General features: G+C 31.3%; 1 protein-coding gene across 2 annotated transcripts in view; it reads left to right on the top strand.

Moving 5' to 3' along the window:
- The first annotated feature begins 448 nt into the window (after nucleotides 1-448).
- The window catches only part of Ten-a (Teneurin-a transmembrane protein), a 621,367-nt gene continuing 607,201 nt past the window's right edge, over nucleotides 449-14,614 (top strand). For both annotated transcript variants that reach the window (XM_072535236.1, XM_072535235.1), the window contains exon 1: nucleotides 449-648. The gene's annotated coding sequence lies outside the window, so the exon portion shown is untranslated. The remainder of the gene's footprint in view (nucleotides 649-14,614) is intronic.

Raw genomic sequence — 14,614 nt, 5'->3', positions numbered from 1 at the left:
CACGTTAGTATATAATAAATACACGTAATAAATTGTAGTGCAATATTTACATTAAAATATTAATCGTAGATAAAATCATACGTAAAACAATTTTTATTTTAATAATTACTTAGCAGTTTCACATCGACTCCTAAAAGCACGTTATTATCGTAAAATCTGTAAAATTTAATCCTTTCTTTAGATGAAAATTTGATGTTTTTTAAAATATGATAAATCCAAGAAAATGTAAGGTGAATGTTAAATCATTTGTGACATTAAACACGGAAATTTCAGTTTCGGGGAAAATCCGTCAACTTGGCATGCCCGCGCTCGAATTCTTGTCGAGCTGAACGGGGGTGAGTCGAACACCGCGGCTGCGCCTGCGCATCAGCCCTCTATCGTTCGCGCCCCAAAGTCACTATACCGCATCGAAATCAACCCCACTTGAGAACAAACTGTTGAACAGGCGTCACACATCGCGGTGTGTCGTGCGTGATCTTTAGACTCTGCGGACCGCCTCTGATTTTCTCGATGGTAATCGCGTTTGAAACTCATGTTAACATGGTGTTTTTTATTTAATTATTGTTTTCCCAGTGTAGCGTGAGATAAGAATCTCAGGTGACGTTTAAGTGATTTTTTGACGTTCTAACGGCGGACCTTTCTATAAAGGTAAGCGATGACAGACATTGGATGTGACGAAAATTGAAGTGAGCAGGTTTTTCTTCGGCTCGTTAGAGCCCGTGACTTGAAATAAACGTAAATACAGGTCGTGACTAACACTGATTGTATCTTTTATGGTGAGACAGTAGATACTGTCAAGGCTTCCTGCTATGACAAGGTGCAGGATTATCCTGATGACATTACAAAGATGATTATTAGACAAGAAATGTAGACATTATTATTCGTACATGAAATTTAACATAATTACGTTTCACTCAACGCTAACAGCATTTGGCAGAATAAATATTAACCTTTGTTATTAAAAGTAAATACACATTTAATATGAATTTCTACCGATTTCTGAAAGTTGCTATACTGATTTACGGTTTGTGAACTTTGCTTTATCAGTAGATTGTCGTATAGTGGAAATATATTGAGATAAGTACCATTTTTGCACATATGACTGATTACATTTTGCGCTATATTAATTTATGTTTTATAACAAATTTCTACAGATATTTAAGACTTTAATAATAAAAGCACCAATAAACAAAATATACGAAAAATAATAAATATACGGCTCCTTAAATATAAAATGTTAGAACTACAAATGTGTATATTTAATTTTATTGCATTGCTAAGTTGGTGCAATTTTCTATGTTATGTACCATTTGAAAAAAACCAATTTATTTTAACAGTTGTATTATATTGTTTACTATCCGATGACGATGTAATAATTTTTTTTATATCACAAATGTATGATTTTTCCCTTTGTTTGATTTATTTTTAATGACCTTTAAAACATCAATATTTAATCCGTCGCAACAGAACATGTCTACTTGTAGATTTTTTTGCTCATTTAAAATTTATTTGTGGTTGGTTTACGTCTATCTTTTGCCAACAGTACAGGATCTCTTCTGGAAATTACATACCTGCAAACGGCAGGAAAACTTGCCGTGGTCAATAAAATATACATGTATTAATTAATACAAAAGTTTAAACATTAGTCCTAGCAATTCTGGTAAAAAATAACTGGAAACGAATTTGAACATTGTTCAATTGAAAAAGCTGTTTATAAACTGCTTTAAAATAATTTCTAAAAAATATTTTCTTATAGACTAATATTATTATTTTATAAAGTCATATATAAATTGTACTTTGTTAGATAACTGTTTTTTATATAATTATTTTTAATTATGTAGGTTGTGTCGGCTACTTTTAGTCCATGCTTCCAAATTGTTTATAAGCACACACTCAGGATTTTTTTTATTTGATCATAGATCTAGCCCTAAAAAAATTGTATTTCTATCTCAAATCATTCTTAAGGTTACTGTTGCCTTTAGTAGTTCTTCAAACCGAATGGTATGTTGATATTAGATAGATTATCCTCAATGTTAGTAAGACATACTATTCACCATAATTTTATTCACCTAAGAAACTCATTCACCAAATTTTTGTATTATTTTCTGTATCTTTTCAAAGGTAATAATAATTAATGTCATTAGTATCAACTTATTTGGTAAATCAAAAATTTTGTTGTCTGCATTTTAAGTGTTTTTGCAATTTTTTTGTAGCTCAATTGACAAATAGCTATTAATAGACTTATTTTTTCTACGGTAAATAAATTAAAAATCTAAGAAAAGGAATCTTATTTAATAGTGCGCATTTTTGATGTTTTCTAAATGTCTTCTGTTATTCATACTGATCCAAATTTTCTTGTTATTTTTACTTTTGGTGCCAAACATAGACGTACTTTAATTAAATTTGAAAAGGATGCTTTTCCGGCCACGTTAATTTTTTTTTTCTTTTAAGTGTGTTACGATCCTAATGTCATAGCAAAAATAATATCTTTCCAGTTTGTTTTCTATTCGACCTTACGACACATTATGAATGAACTATCTGTTTTTAAATTTTTTCATGGTAATATAAACTTTATGTTAGGATGTGTTGGTTTTTTTCTACACGTTAGTTTTGTACTCTGTATCTTAGTTTAAGATTAAAAGATCTAGTAAGGGTAGTAAGTCATCATTTTTATTTATCATGAATTATATCAATTACCGTTTATGTTTCTAAAGTAAATTCTTAAATATTACTAATCTATGAGGTATTTAGAGAAAACTAAGCATCTATTTGTCGACTTAGTTTCTTATAAACCTATTTCACAAAATTGTTGAAAGCTGTGCTTAATATTAATAAATAAAATAGTTATTTAAAAGAAGCAATGGTATTTAATATATTATTAGATATGAACAATACTATTTAAAAATATTAAGTAAATAAGATTAAATAATGTTATAAATACCTGCAGATTGTTATATATGTAAAGATAGAAACAGTTTATACTCGTAGTAGATCTAAATTTGAATAGAAGTAGAAAAATGTAGAGTTTCATATTAAAAATAATAAAGTATAAAAATAAACTTAAGTATATCCGTTTGCAACTGGCACCTCATATATCATAATTAATAATAAATAATCATTTATTGTTGAAATGTGATTTAAAATACTATTTTTTAAAGAGTCCGCCCCCTTCACATAGAAATAGTAATACAAACTTATGGATTATATACATATTTATAGCAGGTATGAAACTCATGGGTCAGTGTTGGAGAATCAAAAAGGACATATGATAGAATAGAATTTATTTGGTCAATATACAAAAATAGTTTTGTTTTTGAAAGTCAAAGGAATAGTGACAATTTTTACATACATATAATATAAAATTTAAGTAAAATTTTTGCGAATTTAAATATTACAAACAGATATTTAGTATTAACAATTTGCAGAAACGAGAAACACACTAAATAAAAATGTAAATACATGACATATCTTCATAATAGGCAAATACCCTGACCAAACTAGTACTATTATGTAAAAGCTGTACTTATGTACTTCATTTTTAAATAGAAACAATTTTTTAAAAAGTATGAGTTAATTTTAAACTTAAACGATAATAAATGAAGACTTTTTACTTCGTCTGGCAAAAAGTTATACAAACCAACATCAGTCGAATTTTTTGTGCTCTTTGTCAACCTAAAAGGTTGTACTCTAATAGCATCTCTAGATCTTGTATCTTAGTCATGGAAGTTTAAAGTTCATGTTAAACTTACGTTTGTTGGCATGCATTTCAATTGCGCTTGAAAGTATCCTCATTACTCTTTTTTGTAGTTTAAAAATTCGATCTGCGTGACAAGAATTACCCCAAACAGTTATTAAGTAGCACATTCTAAGGGTACTTTTAGGAATCATATAAACTAAGTAGTTTATTAAACATATTCTTGTAGCAAGTCTAGAACTTAAGTAATATGTATGAGCACTTCAATCCAAATTATTATTTTGAAAGATTCCTAATAGTTTAACACTATTTCTTGAGATATACTTCCAATTGCAACTAAAAATCAAATTCTGATTTTTCTCTTCATTTAGCTTTAGCCCGTTATGTAAAAACCAGTTTTTTGCTTTTTGGGTATAACTATCTATTTTAGTTTTAAATTATGCTGATTAAAATCAGTATTAATGAGCGTTGTATCATCTGCAAAGCAAACACATCTACTAGAAAAAGTATAGTAAAATAAATCGTTCAGATAAAATAAGAAACAAATTGGGTTCTAATATCGAATCTTGAGAATCCCCATATTGGACAGTGTGAAATCCAGAATAGCTATTATTAAAAAAAACTGTATGTTTTCTATTTGTTAAGTTTAATCCAAATAGATTAGTGTTTCCCCTAATACCATATTTATGCATTTTTTCCAATAGTACTTTATGCAAAATACAGTCAAAAGCTTTGGATAAGTCACGCAATGTCAAAAACACAAAACGATCTTCCTCCAAGCTATTAACTCTCTCACAATTTTCTGTATAGATAGTGTAGTGCTACTATTTTTTCTAAAGCAATATTGATTACAGTACAGTACTCTCAAAAATTTTGCCGAAAATGAGAATTATTGAGATGGGACGATAATTTCCAATTTCATCTAAAGCTCCCGTTTTGAACACAGGTAGCACTTTTGTTACCTTTAATACATCTGGGAAAATCCCTTCAGTAAGACAATTATCATAAATATAATTAATTTTCAATAATTATATCGATTGTTTCCACAATTGTTTTTTTGTTTAAGAAATAAAAATCCGTGCAATCTGAATTTTTCAATCTATGCAAAACATTCCTGATTTCAGTATCACTAACAGGTAATAAAACTAAAGAGTTGCAAGGAGAGTGTACATCTTTCAAAAAATCCATGGCTACATTTTCATTTGTAATTAAAAGAACTCCTAATATGTTTAGCTACTAAAGTACAGTATTGGAATCGTTTGATGTAATCACGCTTGGACAGACTTTTTTATTTTGAAATTTATTTCTGTGATAATTTATAACTTTCCAACTGTCACGAGATATATTTTCTGAATTTAAAACGAAATTCTCATAAGCCAGTTGTTTCTATAATGCTATTGTTGATTTGTAGTGCTTTTTAAACTTTTTATACTCACTATATTCCTTTGTAACATCAGCAATTATCTTGACTGTGGAAATATTTTCTCACATAACTATTAATTCATCATCAAACCAAGAAATTGATGATTTATTGTGAGTTCGGGATTTTTTATTGAAAAATTAATTTCAGTTAAATTTACATACATTTCGGTAATAAATTCAGCCAATTCTGTTGTTGTTTTAAGAGAAACAACTGAAACCCAGTCAACTTTATTGAACGACTGCTTTAACATCAGGATGCCATTACTTGTTATATGTCTTCTGTATGTATTAGCACTATGAGTTTTTTCAGATTTTGTTTTTAAGTAGAAAAATTGTGTAAGATGATCAGAAATACATCGGTCCACAATTCCACAACCAACTATATCACTGCTTATGTTTGTTAAGGTGTTATCTAAACAAGTCTGATCTATTTGTGATTCTAGTAAATTCACTAATATTTATGGTTAAGCCAAAAGTAGAAATTAGATCACGAAAAATGTTTAGTTCATTTGAAGCTTTTTTGAAATCAATGGTGAAATCTCCAATTATTATTATTTCTCAAAAATTATAAGAGCAAGACACCAATAACTTTTCAAATAGGTCTAGAAAAATTTTAAAATTCCCATTTCCGGTTCTATACACTGTTACTAAAATAGTTTTAATATGTATAAGATTCTAATGCACAAAATTCAGCCTCATATTCACATGATATATCTTTTAAGCAAAATGATCGTGTAGAGATTTTTTCCCTTGTTATGTTAAATGTCTTGTCCTGCCCTTGTCCTACGTTAAATAAAATTAATGTTAAAGCGGACAGATCGTATATAATCCATGTATATAAATTATAGAACTACTGATTTACTTAATACATTATGGATTTTCATCTCTTCCTCTTCCTTTGTTTAACATTCGTTGTCCGACCCGATTGGAATGATGATAAGGTAACAATGTTTTTCAATGTTATTATCAACAGTCCACAATCTTCCATTTAGTTTTTTACGTGGTTTACGCCATAGGTCCAGTTATCTTTGTTACGTTTTTTATAAAATTTAATAAATGTTCTTTAATTTCAAAGTTACGTTTTGTCTAGCCCCTTCACCTTATTTGAGCCCATATTAACTCTCTTGGATTTAGTTGACAATGATAAGGAGGTAAACGTAATAGTGTTATTCCTTTTGTTTTTCCATTTCGCCAATGAAATGTTTTTTATAGTGCTAATTGTGTTGTCTTGCAATTCGTTATAAATCCGTTTTAAGCATAGTCTGATCATACGGAATTGTTTTACTTTGGAGCCCGTCAATTATATCTAGGTGTTTCCATGTGATCGTCGGTAATTTTCCACTAATTTTAAGTAACAGTTGTCATTATCCAGAACAACGACAGCATTATTTGGTAGACAATTTAATACTTGAAAAAAGTAATCCTTAAAAACATGCTACTAATGTGCGTGATTATTAATTATCGACCCTTTCCTGCAGGAGCATTTAAACCAGTAGAATATCCCTCTAGCGCTTGTCGAGAACTTATAATATTTTTATCTACCTATACTTTTAAAACGGTATGATTTTCTTATAATTACAATAAGTACATTAGAACTTTCATTGTGGTTTCTACAGAAACTAACGTTTTCATTAAACTTAGTTTTGGTAGCGCCTTCTTCTTCTTCTTAGGATGCCTATCCGTTCCGGATGTTGGCGATCAACATGGCTATCCCAACTTTGCTTGCTGCTATTCTGAATAGTCCAGTTGTCGATGTATTAAACCACTTTCTTAGGTTTTAAAGCCAAGATATCCTTCTTCTCCCTGGTCCTCTCTTTCCAAATACCTTGCCCTGAAGAATGAGTTGCAACAAGCCGTATCTCTGTTCATTCCTCATAACATGGCCAAGATATTCTAGTTTGCGCTTTTTGATGGTGTTAATAATCTCGTATTCCTTGCCCATTCTACGTAGGACCTCAACATTAGTCACACGATCCACCCATGAAATTCTTAAAATACGTCTGTAACACCACATCTCGAATGCCTCAAGTTTTCTTAAAGAAGCTTCGGAAAGTGTCCAGGCCTCTACTCCGTATAATAACGTAGAAAATACATAGCATCTAATGAGAGAGATTTTGGTAGCAAGTGGTAAATCGTGACCTCTGTAAAGAGACTTCATTATTATGAACGCCGATCTCGCTTTTCCTATGCGTTGTTTTATTTCACTGGAGTGATCCCATTGGCTGTTAATGTTGGTACCAAGGTATGTAGCTGTCCACTCTGTCTATTGGATGTTGGTTAACCTAGGTAAGGTAGCGCCTTGGTGGTAGTATATTTTTTTATTAGTAAATTTTTTCTATATATCTTCTACAAGTAATGATTAATTATCCCAATTTTGATAATTTAATTTAGATTGTAGAGTTATAAATAAATAATTGGCTTTATTAATAATCATCATATATTATTAATTGTTTCAATTAATCACAATCAAGATGCACTGGAAATAAACAAACCAAGACACTGGAATGTTACGAGGAAAACTCCCGAATCATGATTTACAATGTATAAACTTTTTTTTTATTATTTTATTTATCCGCATCAACCGCTAAGATTGTTAGCGGTAGGTTTTTGATACAAATAGAGAATATTATAATAAATAATAATAATAAATAAATTTTAAAAGTTATTACTTACAACAATATGGTACAATGTCCATGTATGTACATGTAACAAAATTTTAATCATAATTTATTAGAGAGTTCATTAGTGATTTAAAAAAAGACAGAACTTAATTGAATTTTTGTAACCAGTGCTTCTTTTAGGCTGTTGGGTATCTTAAATATCGCCTTAGCTGAGGTGTACTCTGGACATTCTATTATTATATGGTTGACTGTAAAAGGTGTTTGGCACTTTGGCACATTGGCAGTGGTTCTTTGGAGATTATGTAGCTGTGCATAAGTTGTGTATGACCAAGCCGGAGTCTGCTGATAATTACCTGAAGATTTCTGTTTGTTTGATTCCATATTTCTTGATAGATTTTATTTACATGATTCTTGAATAAAGTTTTATTATCTGATATTGGTATACTATTTGTAGTTGGAATGTTAACATTATTTATTTCTTCAAACGCTGTTTCGTCTGCTAGCTCATTACTAGTTATTCCGACATGGGATTGGACCCACATAAATGATATGGTTTTCCCAGAAAATTGGAGCTGTTGCAACGCGTCTTTAATTAGGAATAGATTAATTTGTGTAGGATTAACATGTTAAATGGCCTGTAAAAAACTTAATGAATATGATAGTATTTGTTTTTCATTTGTGGTTTTACAATGATTTAGTGCATCAAGTATTACTTGGAGCTCTGCGGTATAAATACTACAATCAGTCTTGCTTGTCAATACTTGCAATCTTTGGAGGCATCAGTGAAGAACAATTTGTAAGTGAAATATTTGAGTAAATTTTCATGATCCTGAAGCCTGACCTCAGCAGAAATGTGTGAATGCTTATCATAATTAAGTAAGTAAGTAGCGGGAGTACTGGATTGATGAGCAGTTGGAGTTTCCGATGTAAGGGATGTTTTATTGATTGGATAATTTTCTGTTTCAGAAATATTAACATTTATAGATTAAGATAGCTAGTCAATATTTTGTATATTAATTGGTTCGATAGTGCAGTTTTCATCTTTGTGTCCTGTAGTATTACATTTAAGCAATTTAGGCCATCTAAGGAAAGATAAATTCTGTAGGGGGTATTGTCATGAGATATTAGAAGTGAATTTCGGATATGATTATTAGTTGTTGGAGCAACAAATACTTCACTCTTAAAGCTTAATCTATATGTTTGTATTCAGATTCAGGAATGCCAACTTTTAAAAATGGTATTTTAGACACTGCAATAAGCTCGAATTTTTTGAGCTCTTCTTCGATAATAGTGTTTGGAATACTGGGGCAGACATTTGATATTACTAGTCGGCTCGCAGGAGTAATTAATCTATCTTCTAATTTCTATGTCGCTTCCTTGTACTGAAACAGATTTGTGATTATGTAGTAATTTTTCTAAGATTGTAGTGTCACTGAGATAAATGCATACTCTGTTATTTGAGATTCTGGACGCAAAGATGATATTTTTTGGTTGTACTAAAGTTCCCATTGCTGTTATGTATTCGTGCATTTTTATATCCGGTACTGATGACAAAACAATTACTTGTTCTTTGGATGGAAAGTAAAAGTTGCTTACGGCATTAGAGTAGGTTAATGTTGAACAAGAGGTTGATGCTGATGTTAATAATGGTTTGTTGATTACGGTGTCAGTTTTTAAATTGTTATCCATTTTTAATTTTCATTTTCTTTATTTAATAGTACTAATACTAGAGCACCTACTGGCTTAAGGTAAATAAACCGGCTTATTGGCGTTTTTATTTGAAATAAAAATAGATCTTCTGTTGTTTAGTTTTCAATAAAATCCTTTAAACGGTTTTATATGGATCAAATGAAAATTTTACTTACAATTTTTCTCTTCTGTAATTAGAAAGCACTTTAATTTCACTCCTAGTACAAACTTGTATTTAAACTTTTTGGTATAAACCAACAAAAAACATGTTTTATTCGGAGCTGAAATTTATCAACACTTTTCTAATGTGCACCTTTTTTCAATTCCCAATGTATAAACTTTGTAAATCATGATTTAGGATTTATACAATGTATATACATTAAAAATCATTATTTAAGAGTGCTATTTGTAACATTAAACGTGTCTTAGTTTGTTTATTCTTACTGCATCTTGATTGTGATTTTAGTATAGTGATCCTATTGTGAATACTGGATTATGTAAATGCATACACCTTTCAACGAAAACTATGTTAAAAATGCTCTGATGCCATCGCTTACTGTATAAATACAAAAAATTAATCGAACCTCAGCATTTGAGCGATTTTTGTGAAAAATAACATTAAATTTCGCATTTAATTTAGTATACATAATCCAGATTACTGAGATAAAAAGGTATATTGTTATATATTGTGTCAAATATTTACTCCCGTATCACAGATGGTACTGAAAAAACTGTTGATTTTTTTACATATTTTTAAATCATATTTGAATAATTAAAATTAATAGTCAAAAAAGTATAGGTACTGGAAAAAAACAATGGAATTTTAATAACTTGGAAATTTCTCGCACGATATTTATTCTATTCACAAATGCATTTTTTCTTTAGTTTAAATAAGGAAATTCGTACATTGGACGAAAATACATTCGTACATATTGCTATTGTCACTTGCAAACACACTACTTCTAATGTGCTATTTCTCTGTAATCTTTACAGACAGTTTTATCACGTTTCTTGTGAATTGGACAGATAAGTGCTGTGTTCCATTGCTCTGGCATTTTTTCGTTTTTCCAAATTTTTGTAATATCGTAATCGTGCTATCTTTTTCTGTAGTATATCACCTACTTCTTTTAATATTTCTGCTGGTACTCATATTTCTTCATATTTTCACACACAAACTTCTCAAATGTTTGGTGAGTCTATTGTTCTTGGAATTATCAAAAGGTGTCTAAACATCAGAAGATATCGAAGCGCAGTATTTCTTTAGAATATTGTAAAAATCTCTTATTTTTAATTTTTTATTAAAATTGGTAATTAGTGTTACACACATACACGCGTGCAACTTAATCTCGAGGGACATGTTTGTTTCATTGGGATAGTGGGAACCAAATATCTGAAGATCAAACCGGCTACACTCCGTCATAGAGTAGTGCCTATCTGACCTCTAAGCTATGCCACCACCCCTTCCCATCGCAGGGCCTAACGAATGGGGAAGCTTATGTACTAAACGTTACTTTGGATGCTCTGGGTGATGCACATTCCCTGTTTTACTTTGTGTGGTTAGGCCACCTAATTTTAGAAAACAGCTTTTCTCCCTATGATTTACTGAATTTATTTTAACTACATGACTTCGGGACTTGTGTTCCCAAAAACAGTGTGTTCTGACAGAGAGCCATTAGCTTAAGTCGATGTATCTCTGTCCGAAATATCTGTGTGTGTTCGGTTACTCAACCGCCGAACTGACAAAATTAATTTTGTTCTCCTTGCCGGCTGAGCAACCTAAAGGTCTGGCTATTGACCCACGCATGTCGCACGTGACCTCAGTGCTCAGATTTTGCGACTTTGGTCTATTTGATCTATCTTAAGGGTTGTTTCTGATGGGCTGTTTGCTAAGGGGCAGTTTGCCTGAGGGGCAACTTATGTGTGTTTGTTTAAAAAAAATCAGCATTCACTTGTTGTGTCAGACGGCAGCAGCTTGGCTGCTGAAACAGAAGATTGTTAGTAAAGGGTTTAGATATAATATTATTGGGATGTGCATAGACGTTAATAATACACAATTTGGTTTCCGCAAAGGCCTAGGAACACGTGAAGCTCTTTTTTCACTTAATATACTAATACAAAGATGCCTGGACGTCAATCAAGATATATACGCATGTTTTATTGACTATAATAAAGCATTCGATAAAGTACGACATGAACATTTAATTAATGTCCTGAAATCAAAGAAGATTGACTACAACGACCTCAGGATCATATCAAATTTATACTATAAACAGCGAGCAAAAGTACGTGTTAACGAACAGCTGTCAGAAGAAATTGAAATTAGATGTGGAGTAAGACAGGGATGCGTATTGTCGCCAATTCTTTTCAACGCCTACTCCGAAGAGGTCCTGAAAAAAGCTCTTGAGGGTGAAACAGCTGGAATAAAGGTAAATGGAGTTCCCATTAACAACATTAGATATGCGGACGACACTGTGATTTTAGCCGAAAACCTTGAAGATCTTCAGAGACTGGTGACCAGAATAGCAGAGTATGGAAAAGAGTATGGTCTAACAATGAATGTCAAGAAGACGAAATTTATGAGAATATCGAAAACTCAAAGAAATAACGAGAGTCTTCTAATAAACGAAACTAACGTCGAACAAGTGGACAAATATGCATACCTGGGAACAATGATTAACTCCACAAATGATTACAATCAGGAGATAAAAATAAGAATAGAAAAGGCTAGAGCAAATTTCAACAAAATGAGAAGAGTTCTATGTACCAGGGATTTAAAACTGGAACTAAGAGTTAGGTTGGCGAGCTGCTATGTTTTTTCGACCTTATTTTATGGAATGGAATCTTGGACCTTGAATGCTACATCAATGAAAAAACTGGAATCATTTGAGCTGTGGGTGTACAGAAGAATTCTGAAAATATCATGGACAGAACACGTCACAAACAAAGAGGTTCTGAGAAGGATGAACAAAGAAATGGAAATTTTAAATTCAATAAAAACAAAAAAATTGGAATATCTCAGACATATTACACGTGGAGAGAAATACACCTTGCTTCAACTGATCATGCAGGGAAAGATCCAAGGAAAGAGAAGCATAGGGAGGCGTAGAATGTCATGGCTGCGCAACCTGAGAGAGTGGTACGGATGTACATCAAATGAACTTTTCAAAGCAGCCGTCTCAAAAGTTCGAATAGCTATGATGATTGCCGACCTCCGCCGCGGAGATGGCACTTGAAGAAGAAGGGATGTGCATTGCTAGGTGTATACGGCCATCACACACCCCGTGATGTTTTTAGTTTTTTTTGTTTTTTAAAGTTTAACTGGTTATTAAAAGTAAAGTTACTAAATAAACGAAATAAAATATAATATAGGACAGTGTAATATAATAACTTTTTTGGTGAGCGTAATGCTCGGTTTTTAAATTTTTGGGTCTTCTATTATTGCGTAAGTAGGACTATAGCGTGGCTATCTCATTTCTTTATTGTTCCCCTGGGTGATCTCTATATTGAGCTAGCTGTTGTCTTAACCGTCTATGTACCGTCCTTACATTTTCGTCGTAGTCTGTCAACTTTCGTAATATTTTGCTTTCAGAGCTTTTATAGATTTTATTCCATTTTTCATCCATTGGTCTCAGGATTTTCTTTTGTTGCGAATCTCTAAATACGTACCTTAGTGTGACGTATTTAATCGAATAGAACTAATCTATTGCAGTTTCATCTGAGTATAAAGTAAATAATGATCTGGGTTCTCTTGGACTGTCCATCGTAAATATGTTGTGCAGATATGGCGAGAACACCGCTCTTTAAGGTACTCCATCCTCCATGGATCTAACTTCAGATAGAGTTGATCCTATCCGAACTCTGAACTTTCTGTTGACTAGGCATCATACAAGAACACATGTCATCGCCTCACTATACCCATAATCGTTCATTTTGTGCAGATAGCATTCGTGCTGCTGTATAGATCTTTTTGTTAAACCCCTTCTTTATATATTCAGTTTATCGCAGTACCTGGAGTTCGCACGAGTGTTTGGTCATACGAAATTAGTGTTGCTGATTGAAATTAGTATTTAAATTTTAATTTTTATTGCCTACCTTTGTGTTTAAATATTTATATCACATCTGGAACTCTTTCTAAGAATTGCTTTTATATTTCGTTCTGTAAAAACTTTTGATTCCTAATTACGTAGTTACCAGAAGAGCGTTCTTCACAATTAACAGTTTTCGCTTAAGAGAACATAATAATTTATAAATAAATTTTGCCGTTGTGCGGAAGAATTTTTATTAAATAAGTGATTAAAAATAAATATTCTCATATATCTCAAGAGTCAAAATATTTTCTTTCTATAAATAAAAATGATTGTGATTTTTCCTTAATGGTCGTGGAGAAAATACAGAATTGCTTAAGAAAAAAGTATACACAATCAAGAAGTATACCATTTGGAAAAGTATTATTTATTAGAGTTTTCCAACTCTTTATTTAATGGCCAGTTGCTTTTGCATTTTAGAGCATATTAAGCCATTTATATAATTATCTTTTTTATGAACAGCAACTGCAGTGATTGTAGAATATTTAGTTACTTTAATGCACGGTTTAGTTGAAAGCAAAATGTAATCAGGCAAATGAATATGCATATAATCACGTATATTTCCAAATTATGCAGCATTTAGGTTTGTTAAAAATATATCTATAAAATAATATGTTAATAATTAAATATTTTTTATATTTATATTTCATTTAATATATGTTTTTAATATTTAGTAATTAGTATAAAACAATAGTTAACATATATGCATAATACATTGAGGTACATAAAGAATGGCCGCTTAACAATGTTAACCAAATTTGATTTTAAAATACTTTTTTATTCGGAGCTCAATAATTTTGATAAGTTTTAGACAACTAGAAGGAAAATTAAGAAGACAAAGCTTATGATAATTAGCAAGAAAAGGATAACAGAAGGTCAACTCTACGCCAATCCTTTGTAGAAAGAGTGACGCCATACAACTACCTTGGCACTACATTAAATGAAGAATAGACCAACAACCAGGAGATTAGAGCACGCATCGAAAAAGCTAGATCAACCTTCAATCGGAGGGGGGCCTTCTTCAAGAGTCTCAACCTCTCTCTTGATACAAAAGTAAGAATGCTGCGATGCTACGTCTTCTCTGGTCTTTTTTATGATGTTAA

This window comes from Diabrotica undecimpunctata, chromosome 6 (assembly GCF_040954645.1).
Source record: "Diabrotica undecimpunctata isolate CICGRU chromosome 6, icDiaUnde3, whole genome shotgun sequence".
Lineage (NCBI taxonomy): Eukaryota > Metazoa > Arthropoda > Insecta > Coleoptera > Chrysomelidae > Diabrotica > Diabrotica undecimpunctata.
The sequence above is the reverse complement of the archived record's forward strand: the minus strand, read 5'-3'. Positions and strand labels throughout refer to the sequence as shown.